Raw genomic sequence first — 25,219 nt, forward strand, 5'->3', positions numbered from 1 at the left:
ACTACAGAAAGTTCTTTCCAACCTTTTATGATCATATAAATAAATAATTTTTTTTCTATTTTTAGGAGCATCTATGTTCTTAACTTCATTGAAGCAGTTGTATTTAATAATTGGCTCCTCTTGTAGGAATTAATTTGTATAAGCAAGAGACTTTGGATTGCAATCATCTTTCTTTATCTCTTTAAGAAATTAAAACTTAAAACCAAGCACAAAAGCTAGTGTTTTCCCTCTTCATGCTTATCCTATCGCAAAGTTAAAAAAAAAAATTGTTGTTTAGCTGAGAGCTAACAAAGGTGCTTGATTTGGGAAATGAGGTATAGGAGTTATGTTGAAGTCATATATCAATTGGAAGAAAAAATAATTTTTATCTGAAAAAGTTAGATTTTTATGTTCTCCCCCCCATATACACCTCATCTTTCTCTGTTCTCTCTCCCCACCCCATACACGCCTCATCTTTCTTCAAAAAAACAAAGAATGAAAAATATCTAGTCGATGGCTTCTTAAAAATATGTTTAGCTCTCCAGATTTTAATGGTTTCAAGGTGCATGTGTTTCCTGCAAGACTTGAGTAGTTTAAACAAAAGGTTGAGCAATTGAGTTGCGAGACATTGTAAGCTCCCAATAAAAACCACGTTTAATAGGTGTGGCAACCAGGCTTACATGTGAACAATAAAACATGAAATAAGCAATCACATGCCACCTCCAAGATTAGGTTATAAAAGGCTTGTGGTTGTCATTTAGGGCTCTCTGGGATCACTCTGAGAGAAGCCATGGGGAGTACAACCCCATGAATGCCCCATGTGGAGAGGTACTAAAGCTCTCTGCCAACAGCCCACATGAGTGAACCTGGGGAGAAGTCTTCATCTCTAGTCAAGTCTTCAGAGATGACCACTTTTGGCCAACAGATTGACCACAACTTCGAGACCCTGAAGGAGGACCACCCAGCTAAGGCACTCTTAGATTCCTGATTCTCAAAAGAAAAAACGTTGTAAGATAAGAAATGGGTATTGTTTATGCTACCAAATTCTAGAGTAACTTATTATATAGCAATATATAACTAATAATTGATAATAATATGTCTATCACTGGTTTCCTTGAGAATCTTTCAACAAGGAGGTAAGAGTCAGAGGTCCTTGCTTGTATGAAATGACTTTCCTTCAAAAATTCAACTTCTAGTCCTTCTTAATAGGCATTTTGTTATCTGTGTTGTCGGGAACCCACTCTGCTGTATCTATTGGGTTTCTGTTATCAGAGGTGACTTCCCATCTTAGAGATTTTTCCACAGTTCTTAAAAGTACTCTTTCCCTAGTTTGATCAGATACCGCATAGTCAACATGCTCATTCAACAAATTATTGCCCATATATCAGAAGGAAACACATGCGTTTTATCATACAAACAAGATTTCATCATGATTCCCTTGAAATCCTGGTCAGCAATGGCATCTGAGAGGCCTCATGGGAACAGGTCTCCATGGGTGGGGAGAGGACCCACATGTGGCTTTCAGGATCTCAGCCTGTGGGCAGTAGATGTCACAATAGGAAAGGCAATGGTTCAGGAGTGCAGTGGGGTAGGGAGCTGGGGCTGGGCATCGAGTTGGAGGGGGAGGGGGCGGTCCATGACTTTGGGCAGACAGTCTTTGCCTTGACCTGAAATGTTCTCATCTTAATGTGATGCCTGTTTGTAGTTGTCTTTGCTCCTTAGAATCTCATGCAAATGCTTTGGCTTCTAACACAGAGAGAATGTGCAGGTTATGGCCTCAGCACTTCCCTGTGTTTTGGCCTTTCTTCTCTGGAGTCTCAAGCACAGCCCCTGCCTTCTAACACTGTAAGAGTATTGAGGAAAAGCCCAACTATAGGTCCTGTTCTCATTCTTCTCACCTTTTTTTTGTTTTTGTTTTTTTTTGTGTGTGGTATATGGAGGTTCCCAGGCTAGGGGTTGAATCGGAGCTTCACTGTTGGCCTATACCACAGTCACAGAAATGCCAGACCTGAGCCATGTCTGCAACCTACACCACAGCTCATGGCAATGTCAGATCCTTAACCTACTGAGTGAGGCCAGGGATCAAACCTGCAACCTCATGGTTCCTAGTCGGATTCACTTCCACTGTGTCATGACAGGAATCCCCTTCTCTCCTTTTTAAATAGAATGGATAAGCAATGAAGTCCTACTTTATAGCACAAGGAACTATACCCAGTCTCTCTATATATGTTCTAGGTCACTGTGCTGTACAGCAGAAATTGACACACCACTGTAAATCAACTATACTCTAATAAAAGATAAATAATAAATAAAAAATAAAAGTACTTGAAATGTTAAAGTATGTCAACCTTTTCCTCATGATCCTATATCTTCTAAAACCTAGAAATCTGGAAGCGTTCATCTGGGCTTGGTAAAAATTTTCCTTAATACTGAGAGGTAGTCATTTCAAACACACGGACAGAGTAGTGGTCAGTGAAAAATATTTCAGTACTTCTGAGTAATTTCCTTAATACTGAGAGACAGTTATTTCAAACATGCCCTCATAGTAGCGGTCAGTGAAAAAATTTTAGTATTTTTGAGTATTTTCCTTAATACTGATAGTCATTTCAAACATGCCCACATATTTCCTGTCAGCCCTGTTTCTAAGAATGTGTATATTAATATAATTGTGCAAAATACATATATATATATAAAATCATGAATAAATGTTTTATGTATACACACACACACACACACACACCCAAAAGACATAAAAGAGACATAAAACAAGTTAAAGGAGAATCCTGTGATCTTTACAGAGGAGAATACTTCATAATAAAATTACAATGGACTTTGACAAAATAATTCTAAAATTAAATTTAAAAATAAAGAAAAAAGAAAAACTAACTTTTTATTAAGTGCTCATGTGTGCAAAGCACTGGTTCTATCCACCATCACCACCATCATCAATTTATAAAGTAGGGGCTATTATTACCCCCACTGTCCAGATAAGGAAACTGGGACATGGAGAAGAGAGTGCATTTGCTGGGTCACCTGCCAGTCACCTGGGGAACTGGGATCTGAACCCAAGTCCTATGAAAGTAAAGCTTTTTCTCTACCTGATGTCTATATGGCCTCTTGACTTCACAGGGATCTTGTGACCAGCCAGGGAATTGTTAAAAAAAATGAACAATTAAGGGAAGGGTGATTATACTTCCAGGTGTTTCCTCTTGATCCTCCTCTTGTCTATTAAGTTTTAGTAATTAAAATAATATGAAACAGCCACAGCAGGAGACAGATAGCTTAATAGAACAGAATAGAACATCTAGAAACAGATTTGAATATTCCTAAGAATTTATTACAAAATAATTTTAAAAACCCATCACATCAAGTCTGGGGAAAAGAATAGATTGTTTTGTTTTGTTGTTTGTTTTGTTTCTTTTCTTTTTAGGGCCATAACTGTGGCATATGGAATTTCCCTGGCTAGGGGTCTAATTGGAGCTATAGCCATAGGCCTACGCCATAGCCAGAGCAACTCAGAATCCAAGTGTCTGCAAACTATACCACAGCTCAAGGCAACACTGGATTCTTAATCCACTGAGTGAGGCCAGGGATCTAACCTGCATCCTCATGGATACTAGTCAGGTTCATTACAGCTGAGCCACGATGGGAACTCCAAGAATAGTTTTTAAATAAATGATGTTAAGACCACACATCTGAGACATATGGAATTTCTTAGGCTAGGGGTCGAATCAGAGTTGCAGCTGCTGGCCTACTCACAGCCACAGCAATGCAGGATCCAAGCTGCATCTACAACCAACACAGCTCATGGCAATGACAGATCCTTAACCCACTGAGCAAGGCCAGGGATCAAACCCGCATCCTCAGCAATACTAGTAGGTTTGTTACTACTGAGCCACAATGGGAACTCCCAAGACCATTTTAGATTTATTTAGGCATTGTAATGTTTTAATATAAGCTTTATAAAATATATTACAAGAAGTAGAAATATTAAGTTCAATTGATGAAAAAATTAAATTCCAAATAGATTAGAGTTTAAACATTAGAGCTGTAAACAAGTAGAATTAAACATTTATTTGATTTGTGGTTAGAGTAATATCAGCTTTCTAAGCACAATAATAAATACAGAAATGATAAAAACATAGATCACATCAATTTCATTATATCTGAACATATTCTAGATAGACAGCAAGCAAAAGGTTGGGACAATATTTGGTAATTTGAGCAATATCTAGGAAACAATAATGCCAAAGTCTTGGCACTGGTTATTTGCATGCATAGGATTGCAAATGTTCTTTGTTTTATTCTATTTGCCCTTCTGGAGTCTCAACTTTCCTATAACAAACTGTATTATTTGAACATATATTATAATACATATGATTCTGACTCTAATTTGTGAATATGTGTTTTATGACATTTATATTTCTATATATTATGTTTATATGATAGTGATAATGAACACTCTAGTCTCTAGCCTGGGAATACAGTCCTGTATTACTGTGAAGGCAGATTGAAGAACATATACAAATCCAAAAGCTTATGCTATTCCAAAGTCAAGGACGTAGCCCCAGGCCAAGGACATCATGAAAGTTAAAAGGTGATTCAAGAACAGATCCTCAAGCGAAAGATAACCCTCAAGTATTCCTATTTACACCAGGAGTGCTTGCCTTTCCTGCATTCACACACACACATTTCTAAGACATGCCCAAGGAGGGGGCACTGGCAAGTTTCTGAAATTTGGCTCTGAGATCTTTAAGGTCCAGAGAGGACATGTTTCAGATAAATGAAGTTATTCAAGCCTTCTTTTAATTCCAGGCAAAATTACAACCAACCTAATTCAGACAAAGAATCTCTTTGTTCTGAATACTCAATAGAAGGAAATTACAGGGAGTTTGGGGTTAGTAGATGCAAACTATTACATTTAGATTGGATAAGCAATGAGGTCCTACTGTAGAGCACAGGGACTATATCTAATCTCTTGGGTTAGAACATAATGGAAGATAGTACGAGAAAAACAATATATTTTTAATATATATATATATATGACCAAGTCACTATGCTGTGCTGCAGAAATTGACACAACACTATAAATCAACTATATTTTAATAATAAAAATTTTATAAAAGGAAATTATGATGCAAAGTATGCATCGGTGACATATGAGGGCTGTTGTTTCTCATGGGAAACTCACCCTCCAGTACCTTCTGTTATCATTTATAACGATTTTTACACTCTATTCTCCAGTCTTCTCATGCAATTTAACCTGATCGCCAGTGACCAACCACTTCCATTCTGGGTAGTCCAAGCCCACTCTGGCTGAGACCAGGGACAAACATAGATCCTATTTACTCAATTTGTGCTAAAATGAACCATGAGACAATACAAAAATGGGACAATTATTCTCATACAACTTCTATTTATTTACTAGAGAAACTTTTATTATGCTTGTTCTATATGCCAAGTCATATGTTAGGTATTAAAGAATAAGATGGAATAATAATTTCTATCTTCATGGAGACATGTAGACTATTTTCACGGAGACATGTCTACATGTAGACACGTAGGATAGTAGCCATGATAAAATACACAAGAAATCATTAAGAAAATAGTTCTCCCCACATAAAATTTGAAAATCTTATATGTCAATAAATCCTTAGGCATAGCAATATCCCTCAATACCTGAGATTTTCTGGGATGAAAGATGTTAACTGTCTCTCATCTATAGTCTAAATAAATAAATCCTTTAACAAATTAAAAAGGAAATGAAAGATGGAAGAAAAAAAAGCTCATCATATCTATAAGTCTTTAGTATCCTTAATTCATTAAGAAAGCTTATCAATCAGTATGAAAAAATATTTTTAAAAATCAACAAATCTCACAATTTACAAAAGAAATATGCAAGTGATCAATAAGCCCATATAGATACTTGCAGCAGTCATACACATGATAAGTGCATTTTAAACAATTATTATATTTTTTAACCAAACTGTGAGATAATAAAAAATATATAGTTTGACTTCTGGCTCTAATTCCTGGCACAGGGCTGTTAAAACCCTTGTCATTTCCAAAGTGATAAGGACACTAGGAGCATCTCTTGTTTGACTGAGGTGACTCTGGGGTGCGCTCCTGGATGGGGGCTGGTCACTGGGAAGACTAACCCAAGATTAGAAACTTGAACTTTTCAGCTCCACCCCCATCCTCCTGAAACGGGTGAGGGGTGAAAATGGAGTTAATGATTGGTTATGCCTATGAGAGGAAGCCACGATAAAGTCCCCATAATAGGGGATCAGAGAGTGTCCAGGTTGGTGAACACATGGAGATTTAGGGAGAGTGGTACATCCAGAAAGAACATAGAAGTTCTGTGCCCTTCCCCTATGCCTCACCCTATGCCTCTCTTTCATCTGGCTGTTGAGTTATATCCTTTTACAATAAACTGATAACCTAGAAAGTAAATGTTTCGCAGAGTTTTGTGAGCTGCTCTAGCAAATTAACCAACCCCAAGGAGATAGTTGCTGGAAGCTCTCATCTATAGCCAGGTTGGTCCCAAGCACAGGTGGTAATAACCTGGGCTTGCAATTGTCATCTGAAGTGGGGAGTGGGTGTCCCACGGGATAGAATCCCCCCCACACACACATATTGGGATTGGGTGCTGGATTCTGATTGGTACCAGAATATTTTATTACCAAACTGGTCAAGATCGGAAAAACTTTTAATGTTCAGCTTCCAAGTAAAGAAGCTAAGTTTCCAGGAACCCATGATTAGTGGGGGAGCCCAATCAGAGAAGTCTTATGTTTATTTCACCAAAGCCCTTATGAGCCTGGCGACATTAGGTAAGAGCCTGTAACTCCTCTTACAGTTGACACTGAAAATCCAGCTGTGAAAATGAAGCAGGAGATTCTGAACACTGTTCACTAAGCCTGCCAAAAAATGAATATTGTATTTTTAGAAACTCAGCTAAAGTGCCATCAGATAACCTTCTTGGTAATAGACTGTTTTGCTTAGCAATTCGCTCAGAATACTCAGGCGTCAACCTTGAGAAAACTGAATAGAAATCTCAAACAAAAGATAACTTTAGGAATATCTGCACCCAACGGCCTCATTTTACAATGAAGCCTGATGACGCAATGAGATACATTCAAGACGAGCTAATTTGTGACAAATTCAGTGACAGACCCAGTGGTGCTGCTAAGCCAGACAGAGGTCTTCACTCAAAGGAGGTGACACGTCTTGCTCCTACTTTTCCCCCAGGGACCACTGCTCTACCAGGAACCTCCTATCTAATCTGGAAGAAGTTATCCAAATTCTAAAATAAGTCACAGAGGCCCCATCTGTAAAAAATGGATAGTACCAAGTTCGTTGGATGGCATAAATAAATACAATAATGTGGGGAGGAAAAGCTAGCACAGTATCTGGCAGTAGTAGGTCCTTAATAACTGCTATTTTCCTTTCTAGCCCAAAGACATTATTCCTAAATGATTAACCACTTTGAAGCATAGATTATGCTAGTTAAGTTAATAATTGCATGAACTCCCTTTACAGAAGCAATAAGGAAAACTGGGAAAGTTAAATACAGTGTTAATGGCAGAAATTCATGTGGAGGTATTTTAAGAAAGAAATCACCTCTTGGTGTCCTCTCTAATCATGGCATACTTTACCTGAAGAGAGGACAATTCCTGCTTCTACAAATTAAGCCTTTTTCCTATGCTTTAACAGTAGTAGAATAAAATTGTAATCTAAACATTTCTATAAAGAGAGATGTTATATTATCTGTAAAAGAAATACCAAAGTTCTGGGCTAACATCTATGTGGCAGGTATCTATATCACAAGTTTGGTGAAAATAGTATACATTCTCCTCTAGAGGAGCCACCATACGTAATTAGCAGTGAGCCAGTTCTAATTATGAGGATGAGGACCACACCCCAGAGAATGATGGAGCAACACCTGGAAGGATCCTGGGATTCTGAATGGCTTCAGGAACCCCATCCATCCACTATCCCCAGAGCACCTTGCTACCCAAGCCCTGTTACGTGAGAGAGGAATAAATGTATGTCTTGTTTGTTTGAGCAGTTCTATTTTCAGTCTCTTTTCTTCCACGGTGACTAATGCAGAAGACATCCTGTATACAGAGTCACTAGGGATGTTGATGGTGACTAAGAGTGTTCAGTATACCCTGTCCAGGGAATGTTTATGGTCTCTACCGCATTTTACCCCTGCAAGGCTAAAGGTAAGGGTAGAGAGGAAGGAGATGATGGTAACAGGGAATTAAAGCTACTTTTAAATCTTTGAGTTTCTCTTCAATCTATTCCTTTTCCAACTAGATTTTTGAACATCTGTTATTTCCCGGAACCCCTGCTAGGAGACTTTGATCCCATCTAATCCTCACCACAAAACCCTGAATGCCTCTTTGACTTCTAACACCATGGACATCACTCTGCAAAGGAGGCTGCTTTCCTCATTTTGTTTGTTCCGGGCACCAGCATCTTGTCTCTAAGATGTGAAGATGACAGAATTAAGTACTGAGACGCTAAGGCTCCAGGGTCCGTGTTGAGCTCATTGGTATTTAGACCTGGGCAGGAAGATGTGTACACGTCTGTGTAATGAGAATCATAACATAGTATACTTTTTTATGTTAAAGAATCTGCATGTTTGAAATTACACACTTGTAATGTCTAAGAAATTATTAGAATGGCAGTCCTAGAACTCTATTTGAAAAGGTGTAATTGAGTAACTGATTTAAACTTATAATTTTATGTAGACTAAATTTATATATAACATTTAAGTTAATTTGTATAAGAATTGATGCATTACTTAGGAAGGTTTTAGTCATAGTATTTAAGAAAGAAAATTAAATATATTAAATTTATAAATGCAGTTAAAAATTTAGATATTTAGTTTACTAAATTTTTTTTATATAATGATTTTTATTTTTTTCCATTATAGCCAGTTTACAGTGTTCTGTCAATTTTCTACTGTACAGCATGGTGACCCAGTTACACATACATGTATACATTCCTTTTTCTCACATTATCATGTTCTATCATAAGTGGCAAGACATAGTTCCCTATGCTACACAGCAGGATCTCATTGCTATTCCATTCCAAAGGCAATAGTCTACATCTATTAACCCTAAGCACCCCATCCATCCCACTACCTCCCCCTCCCCCTCCCCCTTGGCAACCACAAGTCTATTCTCCAAGTCCATGAGTTTCTTTTCTGTGGAAAGGTTCATTTGTGCCATATATTAGATTCCAGATATAAGTGATATCATATGGTATTTGCCTTTCTCTTCCTGACTTCCTTCACTCAGTATGGGAGTTTCTAGTTCTGTCCATTTTGCTGTAAATGGCATTATTTTGTTCTTTTTTATGGCTATGTATATATTTGTAAATGTGATGAGCTAGTGTTAGATTTTGTTAAAATGTGCTTATTTATAAATGGTGTAATGTGACTTTTAAGCTGAACTTCCCATAATAAACTAGATTTTTAAATCTCTGGTAACTTGAATATTATTTTAAGACCAAAATAAATGCATGAATAGGAGTTCCTGTTGTGTCTCAGTGGTTAATGAATCTGACTAGCATCCATGAGGATGCAGGTTTGATCCTTGGCTTCGCTCCATGGGTTAAGGATCTGGCATTGTCATGAGCTATGCTGTAGGTCACAGATGTAGCTTGGATTCTGTGTTGTCGTGGCTGTGGTGTAGGCCAGCAGCTACAGCTCTAGCCTGGGATACTCCATATGTCTCGAGCATGGTCCTAAAAAACAAGCAAACAAACAAACAAACAAACAAAATAAAATGCATGAATAGTATTTTCTGCCCATAAAACTGCCTTCAGGGCCTTAAAAAAAACCTCTGACAGAGCTGTAGAAGACATGCATGTAGCTTGGCCCCACTTTCCATCACTGGGAATATGAGATATACTTAAGTCACCAATACCTACAGTGGAGCTGTTTCACTGGCCTGAACACCTCATCATGAACACTTGTTACTTTAAAGCAATTGCTACTAGTCCTACTGGTGACTCTTTTACTGCTGACCCTGGGGAAATTTGCAGGCAGTGTATTTCGGAGTAGATACCATTTATGTTCAGGTTGTAGGGAACTGCTTTGACAATGCATTCCCCAAACACCACTACAAAGAGAGGTTTGAAAGCTCTTTTGACAAGAAATGCCTCTTTCTAATGATATCATGACTGCAAATGGGCAGCAAACCTATAACCTATAGAGATTATTAAAAAGCTTATGGAATTAGCAAAGATTTTAGTGACTATTTAAGGATCTTGTGCTTTTATTTTTTTTTAATTTTTTTTTTTTTTTTTGCTATTTCTTGGGCCACTCCCGTAGCATATGGAGGTTCCCAGGCTAGGGGTCGAATCGGAGCTGTAGCCACCGGCCTACGCCAGAGCCACAACAACGTGGGATCTGAGCCGAGTCTGCAACCTACACCACAGCTCACGGCAACGCCGGATCGTTAACCCACTGAGCAAGGGCAGGGACTGAACCCGCAACCTCATGGTTCCTAGTCGGATTCGTTAACCACTGCGCCACGACGGGAACTCCGGATCTTGTGCTTTTAATTTGCATTTCTCAGATGACAAATGGTCAACACTTTTATGATGATTATTGGCCATTAGTCTATCTTCTTTTGTGAAGTACCTGCTCAAGTATGTTGTCTAATTTTTAACTGAGTTGTAGAATCCGCTTGCCAATTTCTGCAAAAAATAGTCCTAGGAATTTTAATTGACACTACGACACTAAATCACTAGATCAATTTGAAGGGAGTTTAAATCTTATGATTAAGTAGACTTTCAATCCATTAACATATAATATGTCTTCATTTACTTATCTACTTAATGTATCTCAGCAATATTTCATAGTTTAAAGTGTAAAAGTTTTAAATATGTTGTAAATAATATTTTTTAAATTTTACTTTCTCTTTATTCACTAACTGGTGCACAGAAAAACAAACAGTTTTTTTCCTATGTGTTGATCTCATATCCTGTGACCTTGTAAATGTATTACCAGTCCTAAAAACTCTGATGTTTTAGATTCCTTTGGGTGATTTTTTTTTTAAATATACACACCCATTTCTTTGGAAAATAATGACAATTTTAATTTTCATTTTCAATATTTATGCACTTTATTATTGTCTTAATATATTGTCTAGGGTCTCTAGGATAATATTGAATAGAAATGGAAAGAACAGGCATCTTTCTTTTCTCAGTCTTAAAAAGAAAATATTCAGCTTTTTACCTTTAAGCAAAAAGTTTAGATTTAATTAGCTCTTTTCCTGCCTTCTTAATGTAGATGTTGAGGTCATTGATTTTAGTCTTTTTTTTTCTAATATAACCTTCCAGTGCTATAAATCAGAGCTATGTATTTCCCTCTAAGCACTACTTTAATTTTGTCATACAAGCATATGCCTATAAATGCACACACGCACACTCCACTCTCAATGCTGTGTAATTTCTCTTGCAAATTTTTCTTTGACCCATTGATTATATAAAATTGTTTTTAATATCCAAATAATTCAGGAATTTTCAAGATACCTTTTTAAATTTCTTTTTTGAAAATTTTTATTATGATTGATTTACAATGTCTATCAGTTTTTGCTGTATAACAAAGAGACCCAGTCACACACACACACACACACACACACACACACACACACACACACACTTTCTTTTTCTCACATTATCCTCCATCATGTTGTTATTGAATTCTAATTTAATTCTTAGTCAGAAACTTGTTCTGTATGATTTTAATTTTTAAAAATATGTTGAGATTTGTTTTTTGATGCAGAGTATATCTTGGTGAATGGCCTAAATGTACTTCATGTATTCTACGGTTATTGGGTGAAGTGTTTTCTAAATTTTAATTAGTCTGGGTCAATTATTTTTGTTTATCAATTTTTTTATATTATACATAGGTTGGGAAGATTTCTGTCTATTTTATTGCTATGAGAATGTAACTGAAGAAAATTGAAGTAATTTCCATCTGTGATTGTAGATTTGCCTATTTCTCACTTCAGATCTGGCAAATTTTGCCTACTGCATTTTGAAACTCTGTTATTAGGTGCATGTACTTTTACAGTTTTTACTTTTTTGATAAATTACCCTTTTTAACATTATGAAATATCTTTCTTTTTCTCTGGTGGTGTTCCTTGTCCTAAAATCTGCACTGTTTGTTATTAACAGAATCACTAGCTTTCTAGTAAATAGAGTTTCCACTTATTTTACTTGTGTCTTTTATTGTGTGTGTGCCTTGTAAAGAGCATAGTTAGGCATCACTTTTATTATGCAGTCGGTCTGACAATTTCCATCTTTAATTGAGGTATTAGTCAATTTACTTTTTTTTACTGCTCTAAAAGTCTATGACTCTATAATATAATTTAATCTGAACCTTAAAAATACTTGATTTGCCTCGTGTTCATAGCTAATGTTAAGGATATCTTAAATACTCACATTTTCCATGTTGAATTTGCTTTATGCACACATGGAGCTGAATTCTCATCAGCTTCCCCTGCCCACATATGCCTATTCTCTATTCAGTTACTAGCTCTGTAATATTAAGTCAACCGGGAAAGGTGATGAAGTTTACTGGACAAAGATCCAGAATTCACAACATCCTGTAAATCCATGTTTGTTTCCTTAATGTTTCCAGAACCAAATACTATGTTTTGCACATTCTTATTACTCAAAAACATTACTTCAGAAGAGATGTGGTAGCTATATGGAATTATACATATTTATAACTTTTTAAATATTTATGGAATTGAATTATTGAAGTCTGGTCTTGAATTTGCAAGTAGAAGAAACAAAAAATTGGAGTTCCCATTGTGGCTCAGCAGTTAACAAATCTATGAGGACACAGGTTCGATCCCTGGCCTTGCTCAGTAAGTTAAGGATCCAGCATTGCTGTGAGCTGTGGTGTAGGTTGCAGACACAGCTTGGATCTGGCATTGCTATGACTGTGGTGTAGGCCGGCAGGTGCAGCTCCAATTAGACCCCTACCCTGGGAACCTCCATATGTTGTGTTGTGGCCCTAAAAAGCAAAAACAAACAAACAAAACCCAAAACAAAACAAAAAAACAACAAAAAAACAACAACAACAAAAAACCCCAAACAGAAAGTCCTTTATAGATGATATAAAAGGCATTCTTATCCCAGAGTACTTCCTTATTTGAGAGGCTCTGTGAGAGATGGCATGTGTCATCCATACCTTGACTTACAGTCGAGTCATTTATTCATTTAGTAGGTAGATAACTATCATCTGAAAGACTCCAGAAAATTGGTGTTATCAGCTTGGTATTATTTATTACCCAGTCTTACAAGTTATGTCTTGAATCGGGGACTTTAGACCATTTACTTTTAATGTAAATGTCAATATTGCTGTCTCTGTGGTCTTCCTATTTCTTTGCTGTCTCCTATTATTGTTCTTTAGTCATCACTTCCTGACTTAGGTTTGGATGAATTATTTTTATATGGCAATTTTCCTCTCAGCTTATTATCTCAGATTCTTTGTTTTATTTTTATTGTTGTTACTTGTTGCTAAAGTTTACATTATGCATTTTAACATCACAGCCTACCTTCAAATAATATTATACTATATAAATAAAATGAAACACTAAAATAATATATCTTATCCCCCTTTTGTGCTATTATTGTCATATATTTTACTCCTATGTATACTAAGAACCTACAGTACAGGGTTGGTTATTTTTTGCTTTAAACAGTCCTGTTTAAAACAGATATGTTTTAAATCCACTATCAAACAATAAATAGTATTTTATTCTCTCTGCATATTTACCATTTCTTACACTCTTATTCCTTCATGTGGAAAATGGCATAATTTTCCTTTACCCTGGATAACTTCTTTTAACCTCTCTTATCATGAATGTTCACTGGTAATAAATTTTCTCAGCTTTGACTTAGATAAAAAGAATTTTACTTCACCTTCACTTTTAAAAAATATTCTCTGTGGATATATAATCCTAGGTTACTTTTTAAAAAAGATTTTAAAGATGCACTCCCATTATCTTCTAGTTTGCATTATTTCAGAAAATAAAATTCTCATTTTTATCATTCTTCTGTTGTGGGTAATATATCTTCCTGCCCTTGGCTTAAATTTTCCCTGTGTAACTGGGTTTCAACTATTTGATTCTGCTGTGCCATTTGTATTTATTTATTTATTTATTGGCTTCACCCAGACCAGGGAACAAACCCATATCACAGCAGTGACCCAAACTGATTCAGTGACAACACCAGATCCTTAACCGGCTACACCACAAGGGAATTCCCCTCCCCTTTTTTTTGCATTTAATCTCTTTGTGGTTGTTGAGTCTCAAGGAACTGTGGATTTATCTTTTTCCATCAAATTTTGAAAATTTCCCATGATTGTTTCTTTATATATTTTGGTGCTTAAATCTCTCATATTTCTGGGAATTTAGTTTCATGTGTGCTTAATATTGTCCCACCAGACCCTGAATCTCTTGTTTCTTTTTGAACCTTTCCCCCCCTTTTTATACTATAGTCTCTTAGTTTGTATTACCCTGTCTTCAAGTCCACTGATTTTTTTTTCCTACATGGTTCAATTAACTGTTAAACCTACTGGGTGACTTTCTTAGGACAGATATTGTATTATTTTGTAGTTATAAGAGTTCCATTTGGTTCTTCTTCTTCTTCTTTTTTTTTTTTTTGGATGCTCCTGTAGTATGTGGAAGTTCCTGGGCCAAGGATCAAACACACACCACAGCAGTGACCAGAACCACTGCAGTGACCAGAACCACTGCAGTGACAACACTAGATCCTTAACTCACTGAACCACATCGGAACTCCTTTTTTATTTTAATTTGACATTTACTTATTTAGATTACCTATTTGATCCCTTACTATGGTCATATTTCTTTTTTTTTTCTTTTTCTTTTTTTTTTTTTTTTTTTTTTTAGGGATGCACCTGTAACATATGGACGTTCCAGGCGAGGGGTCGAATTGGTGCTATAGCTGCTGGCCTACAACACAGCCACAGCAATGTGGGATCCGAGCCACATCTGTGAGCTACACCATAGCTCACAGCTACACCGGATCCTTAACCCACTGAGCTGGACCAGGGATCAAACCCACGTCCTCATGGATCCTAGTCAGGTTCATTAACTGCTGAGCCACCATGGGAACTCCTGGTCATATTTCTTTACAGCTATGAAAGTAATTTAAAAAGTTATTTTTAAAATCTTCGCTAATTCTATTATCTCTCTCATATGTTTCTCTTTCTATTGACTTGTTCTCTTGGTTTGGGGGTCACATTTTCCTTCTTTTTTGAATATCGCACAATTGTTTATTGTATGTTGGACATTTTGGATACTATGCTATTATTGTGTGCCTGAATTTGCTTATTGAATTTTTGAGTCTTGTTCTAGTAAGAATTAATGTACCTGTGGATCAGCTTCATCCTTTGAAAGCTTATTTAAAGCTTTAGTAAGGTGATTCTAGAATAGTCTTTTTATTTAAGATTTTATTTTTCTGTTATAGTTGATTTATAAAGTTCTTGACTCCTCATAGATGAGTTCTACTGCCATAGTACAATCCTTCTTAAGTATACTCAGAAATTAAACAAGTTCTCTCCACTCTTTCTGATTAGAACTGAAATATCTTCTACCACTGAGAGTGCTGGACTACTGTCAGCTCATAGGTTCGTGGTTGTTATTCTTTGCTTAATAGTGGGATTTTATCTATGATTGTAAAGCTCCCTCTGTGCATGTGCAATTTAGTATTTGGCCAAGTTCCCAAAAGGACTCCTATATAGACTCCTAGTGCTTCTTCTGTATTGTTTCTTTTTTTCTGGTATTCTTTCCCCCAAATTCAAGCCATCTCCAAATTCAGATCACTACCCTCCGAGCTTAGTTAGCATGAACCCAGTGATGTTTGTTCTCTTTGCCCTACACCGCGATTCAGAATGTATCTCCAAGCAAAAAGCTCAGGTGATGTTGGAGTCAACTTCTTTCAAGGTGTACAGTGCCTGCTGTCCAAGGTCTGGAAGATTTTTTTCTATAGGTATTGTCCACTTTTCTATTTGTTTATGGTAAGAGCGGTAGTCCAACATGACTTTCTTTGTCATGGTACTGAAATATCAGTTTTGACTACACCAGTCTTCTGCTAAAAATCATTTAGTAGATCATTACTGTTTATTGAATAAATGAGAAATTCCTTGGCCTTAAAATCTGGCCCAACCTACTTTATCTCCCACTTCTGTTATTACCAAAATATTCTTCCCAAGAAAAAATACAATGCTTTCAGCCCAGTAACTAGAATCAGAGTCTTTGGTTCAGATCTTGCCTAAGTTTTGGTTCTCTGATCCGCAAAATAAGAATAAAAACGACACATACCTCAAAGGAGTTGTGAAGACAAATAGCATGGATTATATAAAAACTATAAGCTCCTAGCACAGTTTCTTTCTCTTTCTTCCTTCCTTTCTTTTTTTTCTTTTTCTTTCTTTCCTTCCTTCCTTCCTTTCTTCTTTCTTCCTTCCTTCCTTCCTTCCTTCCTTCCTTCCTTCCCTTCCTTCCTTCCTTCCTTCCTTCCTTCCTTCCTTCCTTCCTTCCTTCCTTTCTTTCTTTCTTTCTTTCTTTCTTTCTTTCTTTCTTTCTTTCTTTCTTTCTTTCTTTCTTTCTTTCTTTCTTTCCTTCCTTCCTTCCTTCCTTCCTTCCTTCCTTCCTTCCTTCCTTCCATTCATCCGTCCATCTGTCTGTCTTTTACAGTCACATCCATGGCATACGAGGTTCCCAGGCTAGGGGTTGAATTGGAGCTGTAGCCACTGGCCTACGTCACAGCCACAATAATGAGGGATCTGAGCCCCGTCTATGACCTATGCCACAGCTCACAGCAATGCAGATCCTTAACCCACTGAGCAAGGCCAGGGGATTGAACCTGCATCCTCATGGATGTTAGTCGTGTTCCTTAACCACTGAGCCTCGACAGGAACTCCCAGTTTCTGTCTTATAATAGATGCTCAACCATTAGAGGTAGCAATGTGCCTATTCCATTTCCCAAACTAGACTATCATTTTCTCAAGAACAGATGTGTAACTAATTCCTTTCTCTCTCCCATAAACCAAAGCTAGTCAATAAATGGCTAAAAACACTGGCCTTGTAAATAAACCCTCGAGATTTGTTCATTCATCCAAAAACATCTACTGAATGTTATGTGAATTAAAGACCAAATCTCCATGCAAAACAGCAAGAATGATCCTGAAACCAAACCAAAACATGGTCTCTGCCCCAGTAGAGCTGACGGTCCACTGTGGGAAACAGATACCAATCAGACATTGACCAAAAGAAGGGAAGATATATCCTTATGTCTCATTTCAATATAGTTTATATCCTGTTGCCAGATTAGTATTTCCATTACTCTGCTAAAAACCATTCAGTGGCTCCCTATTGCCTTCAAATAAAGTCCAAGATTCCTGGCAGTGATAACTGTCATGCTTAGAGGTTCAGGGGTCTATGAAAGCATATGATAAGGAAATTTGATCTAGAGTTGTGTGATCAAAGGAGACTTTTCTGAGGAAATATCATTGATCTGTGACCAGCAGGATAAATGGCCATTAATAGGGTGAAGAGAGGAGGGGAAAGCATTGCAAACAATGGAAACACTGCAAAGCCCTATGGCAGGAAGAGGCACAGCAAATATGAGAACTGAAAGAAAGGCAGTATGACCAGAAAACAGAGCAAAGGTTGTGTGCAGCAGGATGAGGGTGGAGCACCTGGAAGAGTGCTCTAGGTCCTATGAAGGATTTAGATCTTTCACCTATGAGCAGTGGGACACCACTGGAAAGTTTTAAGTAGGGCGATTCTTTGGGCTCAGCAGTGTCAAGAAGAAATTAGAAACATGTGGAGATAAGTGGGATATGCCCAAGTTTCAGTTACTGTTGCAGCATAAATTATCACCAAGTTTATCAGCTTAGAACAACCTTTTGATCCTTCTATCTGATTCAGTGCTGCTGGCACTTAGTCAGGTCATGAGTGTGGGGTAAGTAGACACAGTGGACAGGGGTAGAAGGGTCTAGGGCTTTAGCTGTGAAGGCTCAAAAACTGGGAGTGAACTGACAGCCAGAAGTTGAAATTATCTAAAAGGTTGCTCACTCACTTGTCTGAGATAACTCAAAAGACTAGGTCTACCAACCCAAATGCTCAAAGGTGATCCCTCCACATTGCCTGCCTTCCTGACAACATCTCAGGGCTCCAACATGAGTGTTCCAGCAAGCAAGGTAAAGCCACATTCCTTTTATGACCCAGCTCCAAAGTTACACAGTGCTACTTTTTATGCTTCATCAGCAATGCTGTCCCAAGAATACTCAGATTTGAGGGTCCAGAACATAGACCTCACTTCACAATTTGGAAAGAGCAAAGAGCTTGAAGGCAATATTTAAATTAGAAGAATCAGTAATAAGTTTATTTCAGTAGAGATGGTGATAGATGAGGGTAGCTTAAACAAAGGTAGTGGCTGCAGAGGTGAAGAAAAGTAATTAAGAAGTAAAAATTAGCAGGACTTGGTGATTAAATTGATATGAAGGAAACAGTGAGCTTTCTAGATTGTGCAACAGAGTAGATGGTGATGCCACTGACTTAGCTACGGGACAGAGGAAGAGGATCAGGGCTTACTCGCTTTGTGTGGTAGGGAGGATGACTTGAATTTGGTTTTGGAAATGTAGGACTGGGACAGAGTTTGAGACTTTCAAGTGAAAGTCAGGCAAACAGCTAAGTACATGGACTCAAAAGAGAAACTGTGGCTGGATATATAAAGACGCGAGTTATTATTTCTGTGGTAATTTAAGGTTAGATGAAGTGGGGTCGAAGAGAGCATACAAAGTGAGGAGAAAAGAGAGAAATCTTGGAGCAACTTGAACACATAATAGCCATGGGGAGGAGAAGGAGGTTAGAGATGCCTGGAAGAATAGTCAAGAAGCTAACAGAAAACTAAGAGTGGCTTGCTCACCAAACTCCCCCCAAAAAGAGGGGTTAAAGAAAGGAGAGGGTCAACCGTGTCAAATGCTGAAGACAGGCTAGGTAAGAAGAGGTCTGAACACCTAGTGAAGGGAGATGACTGTTGTCCATAATGGGATTTGTTTACATAGAATTATGGGTGCATAACAAAAAATGGGAAGAAGCTTGTCTAAAAGGGAGGCTTTCACCCCATTGTTACTGATAACCTCACAACAGTCAAACTCAGTGAGTGGTGTCTTCCCCTGATTTTACTGCTATTGGTGCTTTTGATTACTCTGCCTCTATCATCTCTCTGAACTAAAAAAGGTAGCTATGTTTACATTTTATATTTGTCAGCAACCATATACTTCCCATAAGCTTTCCTCTGTGTTTTATTTTGCCGACTGTCTTCCTTTCCCCACCATTTACCTGTGGGCACCTCTCCTACTCAGTCCAAGCCCCATATCTACTTCCTTCATCTCAGTTCTCTTCCTCACAGGCTTGCTGTCCCCACTTACAGCCTTGCTTACCTGGAGCTTTCACACCTGTCTGGTAGATGACTTCCCAGATCCTCATCTTCACCCCACATGTTTCTTCCTACGCTCAAGTTTTATTTCTATTTTGAAGGCCAAATGCAGATGAATTTGTGGCTGAAGCACAAAATTACCACATCCAAAGTTAAACTGAATCATTCCTATAAGCTCTCCTTGCCATTGTTCTTCTCTATTTCTAGTGTCCTATATCTCACAGTCTGATGTCATCTGCTTCATGCTAATGCCCTGCTTCCTGCACGCATCCTTGCAACTTGCACAAACATCCAGAGCAGTCTCTTGCACTCTCCAGATTTCCATGAATCTCCATCTTCACAACCATAACCAGACCCGTGTTATACATGTAGGACTCTGATTGCCACAGGTCAACATCCCTGATAATATTTTCTCAGCATCATCTCCTTAACATGTTATTGTACTATAATGTGGTCAGCTAATTAAAACAGAAAGGGGAAAACCACTGAAAATTAAGAATGACTAATAGAGTCCAACTCTTATCCTTCAGCAAATGTTCCCTGGAGTAATGAAACTCAGTCCAAATTCAGTGCAAGTGTTACATGATTGAGGAGTTGCCTCATGGTGCATCATGTTAAGGATCCATCATTGTCACTGCAGAGGTTCAGGTCACTGCTGTGACATGTGTTTGATTCCTGGCCCAGGAACTTCAACATGGCACAGGCACATGGAAAAAAAAAAAGAGAGAGAGAGAGAGAGAGAGAGAGAGAGAGAGATCCATGATTGATTGATTGATTGGTACTAGTGGCTATTAGAGGGTAGAATTAGCAGCCCAAATTGCAGGTCAAATGCAATTTTTGTTAAGAGTATTGGAGTAAGTTCATAAGTAGATCTGTATTTTAATGTCAATGAAAACATTTGGCTATTTCATACAAAGTCCAAGACTTGGAAACAACCTAAATGTCCATTGACAGATGAGTGAATTAAGAAGATGTGGTACATACACACAATGGAATACTACTTGGCCATAAAAAATGAAATAATGCCATTTGCAGCAACATGGATGGAACTAGAGATTCTCATACTAAGTGAAGTAAATCAGAAAGAGAAAGTTAAATACCATATGATATCACTTATACGTGGAATCTAAAACATGGTACAAGTGAATCTATCTACAGAACGGAAACAGACTCACAGACAGAGAACAGACTTGTGGCTGCCAAGGGGACAGGGGTAAATAGTGGAATGGACGGGTAGTTTGCCATTGATAGATGCAAACTATTACATTTAGAATGGATAAGCAATGCGGTCCTACTGTATAGCACTGGGAACTATGCCCAGTCTCTTGGGATAGATCATGATGGAAGATAATATGAGAAAAAGTAGGAGTTCCCGTCGTGGCGCAGTGGTTAACGAATCCGACTAGGAACCATGAGGTTGCGGGTTCGGTCCCTGCCCTTGCTCAGTGGGTTAACGATCCGGCATTGCCGTGAGCTGTGGTGTAGGTTGCAGACGCGGCTCGGATCCCGAGTTGCTGTGGCTCTGGCGTAGGCCGGTGGCTACAGCTCCGATTCAACCCCTAGCCTGGGAACCTCCATATGCCGTGGGAGCGGCCCAAGAAATAGCAACAACAACAACAACAAAAGACAAAAAGCCAAAAAAAAATAAAAAAAATAATAAAAAAAGAAAAAGTATACATATGTTCTGGGTCATGGAAGCACTAGTCACAATAGCCAAGACATGGAAACGTTATATATATTTTTTCAAATCAGCCCTTTGAGGTAGGCACTGGAACTGAATTATTGGCAGTGGAAACTGAAACACAGACAGGTTAGTAAAGAGTGGAGCTGAAATATGAAATATGAAATATATGAAATGTGAAATATATGAAATATGAACCCAGGAAGCCTAGCTCCAGCATTTCACTTGAACCACTTAATATTGCCTCAGAATATCCCCATCCACCCAGTGGTTTGCACAGACCGTCTCAGTGAACTACCCAAAGTAGTAAAACAACACAGAAACATAAGGTTGAGGATAATTGAGCAGAAAAAGATGTTTTGGTGAGAAAGTAAAGTGAGGTCTTCAGAATTACAGTGGTGACCATTTGTGTGTCTTCTTTAGAAAAATACCTATTCGGCTCTCTGACCATGTTAAACTACATTGTTATTTTTCTATTGAGTTATATATGTTACAGCGTTTGGATATTAATTTCTTATCAGATAAATGGCTTGCAAATATTTCCTCCCATTCTGTAGGTTGCCTTTTCATTTTGTCCCTATCTTCTTTTGCTGTGCCTAAGCTTTTTAGTTTGATGTAGTCCCACTTGTTTTATTTTTGTCTTTGTTGCTTGTGCCACTGATATCATGGCCAAAAAATCCCCGCTGAGACCAAGGTTATCGAGTTTTTCTGTATGTTTTCTTCTGGGAGATTTACAGTCTTAAATCCATTTTAAGTTAATTTTTTGAGTAGTGTAAAATGATAATCCAATTTCATTCTTTTGCATGTGAATATTGAGTTTTCCAAACATCATTTATTTATTTATTAATTTTTATTTATTTTTTGTCTGCACCCATGACATATGGAAGTTCCTGGGCCAGGGATCAAATCTGAGCTGCAGCTGTGACCTATACCACAGCTGCAGTAACACCAGATCCTTAACCTACTGTGCCAGGCTGAGGATCAAATCCATACCTCTGCAGTGACCCTAGCCACTGTGGTCAGATCCTTAACCCACTGTAACACAGTGGAAACTCCCCAAACACTATTTATTGAAGAAACTATTATTTCCTTATTGATTTATTTCTCACTCGCTTATCAAATATTAGTTAACTATACATGCATAGGTTTATTTCTGGCTCCTTAATTCTGTTTCATTGATGTAGATTTGTTTTAGCTATTACCATACTGTTTTGATTACTATAATTTTGTAATATAGTTTGAAATCAGGAAGCTTAATGCCTCTAGCTTTGTTCTTTTTAAAAATTATTTTGGCTATTCAGGTTCTTTTATGGTTCCATATGAATTTTTGGATTGTTTATTCTATTTCTGTGGAAGTGCCATTGGAATTTTGAAAGGGATTTTATTAAATATATAGATAATTAGGGGTAGTATAAACATTTTAACAATGTTTTTTCTTCTGATCCATAAACAAAGACCATCTTTGCATTTATTCATATTTTCAATTTCTTTCTTCAATGACTTATAGTTTTCAGTGTACAGATTTTTCATATCCTTGGTTAAATCTATTCCTAAGTATTTTTTTTGATGCTATTATAAATCAGGTTGTTGCCTTTATTTCTTTTTCAGATAGTTTGTAATTTGCATATAGAAATGAAAGTGATTTTTGCATGTTGATTTTGTATTCTGCAACCTTACTGAATTTGTTTAATTCTGGCATATTTTTAGTAGAGTATCAGGGTCTTCCATATATAAGATCATATCATTTGCAAACAGAAAATTTTACTTCTTCCTTCCCAATTTGTATGCCTTTTATTTCTTTATCTTGCTGAATTGCTCTGGCTAAGACTTCCAGTGCTCTATTAAATAGAAGTGATGAAAGTGGAAACCCTTGTCTTGTTCCTGATCTTAAAGGAAAAGAGTTCAGCCTTTTATTGTTGAATATGTTGTTAGCTATAGACTTGTTTTATATGACTCTTATTATGTCAAAATACATTCCTTTCATTCACAATTTATTGGGGGTTTTTTATAATGGAAGAATCTTGGATTTTATCAAATGTTTTATCTGTATCTATTGAGATCATATAATTTTTATCTTTTATTCTATTAATGTAGTATATCACATTTATTGATTTGTATATGTTGAACCATTATTGCACCCCTGAGATAAATCCCACTTGATCATACTGCATGATGCCTTTAATATGCTGTTGGTTTCAGTTTGCTGATTTTTGTCGGGAGCCATAAGGCTGCTCCAGTAAGGAAAGCAAAGCCACAGTCAGCACCTGCATGAGGCTTGTCTGGTTAGCAGAGCTACAGACAAGCTGAAGAAAGAAGAAGGACTGCAGAGCAATCCCTTGAAAGACATCGGCTCCAGGAAAATAAAAATGATATCCCCTAAAAAATATGTTAATCTATTTTTCTGTGTTTATCCTTCTTTTTCTATCTCCTATTCACAGCTTTCTTACAGCTAAAGATTTGCCCTGGGTACGTAAAACACTTGAACCAAAACAGAGTGAAGTTATTTAAACAATGTAATGGAAAAAGCCTTTGTTTTGGAGTAACAATTTATGGCACCTATTTTGTGAGAGTATACAGGGGAAACTTATGATTTCAGTCCCTTTACTTAAAAAGAAGTTTGGGGCTGGGAAAAATGTTGTTTGGCCTATAAATTGCTATTTTCTATAATAGATATATTTTTTATCAAATAACAGTGTCACCTGTAACTTTTATCCCTTGTGGGGGCATTTGTTAATTTTTGGGTATAGTACTCCTTTCTATTGAAATTGGTGGTTTGGAACTTACGTAAATCAGCACAATAGGTTAAATGCTTAGTTGGCTGGTGCCAAATAAATCGCAGTTTTAAGAATGTCACGAGCCCAAGGCTTTCATGCGTTTTTGTTAACTACATACGCCTTTAGTTAAAGAATGTTAGGTATCATAGTTTATTACTTATTAAAGCTTTGTTCTTAATATAAAATAGAATAGCTACTGTTGTTGACCTTTTAAGAAAAATACAGTGTGAAACTTTGAGTTTGTAATCTTGAAGGAAAATCTAAAGTTGAAAGGAACATGTTTTAACTAACCTTTTTTTTGTATCTCAGGTGGAGGGAACAGAAAGGGCTTTAAATCAAATGTTAATGTCAAATCTTACACGCAACCTCATTGTGATATGGTATAAAAACTGATGCTTTTGATTTAATAAATTGGGTCATCTGCAGCATGCAGCTGAGGAGTTGGCTCCAATTCTTTCCGCGCCGTTTGTAGCCCATCCTCTCCTTCGGCACTCCCTGGCTACTGGGGCTGGACCTCGGCAGATTTTGATTTTTTTTTGTTCATGCCTGTGGCTTGTGGAAGTTCCTGGGTGAAGGATCAAATCTGTGCCACAGCAGCAACCTGAGCCACTGCAGTGACAATACCAGATCCTTAAAACACTACACCACAAGGGAAATCTGATTTGCTAATATTTTGTTGAGACTTTTTGCATCCATATTCTTCAGGGATGGTGTCCTACAGATTTTTTTTTTTCTTATAGCATTCTTCTCTGGCTTTGCTTTCTGGGTATTTACTAGCTTTATTAAATGAGTTTGGGAGTGATACCACCTCTGCAATTTTTTGGAAGAGTTTGAGAAGAATTGGTGTTAATTCTTCATTTAATGGTTGGTAGAATTCACGAGTGAAACCATCTGCCCCCAGGCTTTTTGGGGGGTGGGGTAGGGGGTGGAAGAATTCAGATTATTGGCTCAATTTCCTTAATTTCTATCAGTCTGTTCAGATTGTCTACTTTCTCATGATTCAGTCCTGGGAGGTTGTATATTTCTAGAAATCTCTCCCTTTCTTCTGGATTATCCAATTTGTTAGCACAAAATTTTTCACACTAGTCTCTTACAATCCTTTTGTATTTCCATATTAACATTTGCAAAGTTTCCTCTTTTATTTCTGATTTTATTTGAGTGTTCTCTTTTTTTTTCTTGCTTAGTTAAATATTGGTCAGTTTTGTTTATCTTTTGAAAAAATCATGACAGTATTTATGTTCTATAGTCACTGAGAATACTGATTTGCAAATACTGGTACTTT

At 37.2% G+C, this 25,219-nt stretch overlaps 1 protein-coding gene across 2 annotated transcripts in view; it reads right to left on the reverse strand.

Moving 5' to 3' along the window:
• IL1RL1 (interleukin 1 receptor like 1) overlaps positions 1-25,219 on the reverse strand; it is a 104,175-nt gene that overhangs the window by 58,631 nt on the left and 20,325 nt on the right. The gene's annotated exons all lie outside the window — the stretch shown is intronic.

The sequence above is a fragment of the Sus scrofa genome, chromosome 3 (genome assembly GCF_054392235.1).
Source record: "Sus scrofa isolate SSC_HxYL_T2T_F1_AM1 chromosome 3, Sscrofa_HxYL_maternal_Yorkshire_Landrace_v2.0, whole genome shotgun sequence".
In the NCBI taxonomy this organism is placed as follows: domain Eukaryota; kingdom Metazoa; phylum Chordata; class Mammalia; order Artiodactyla; family Suidae; genus Sus; species Sus scrofa.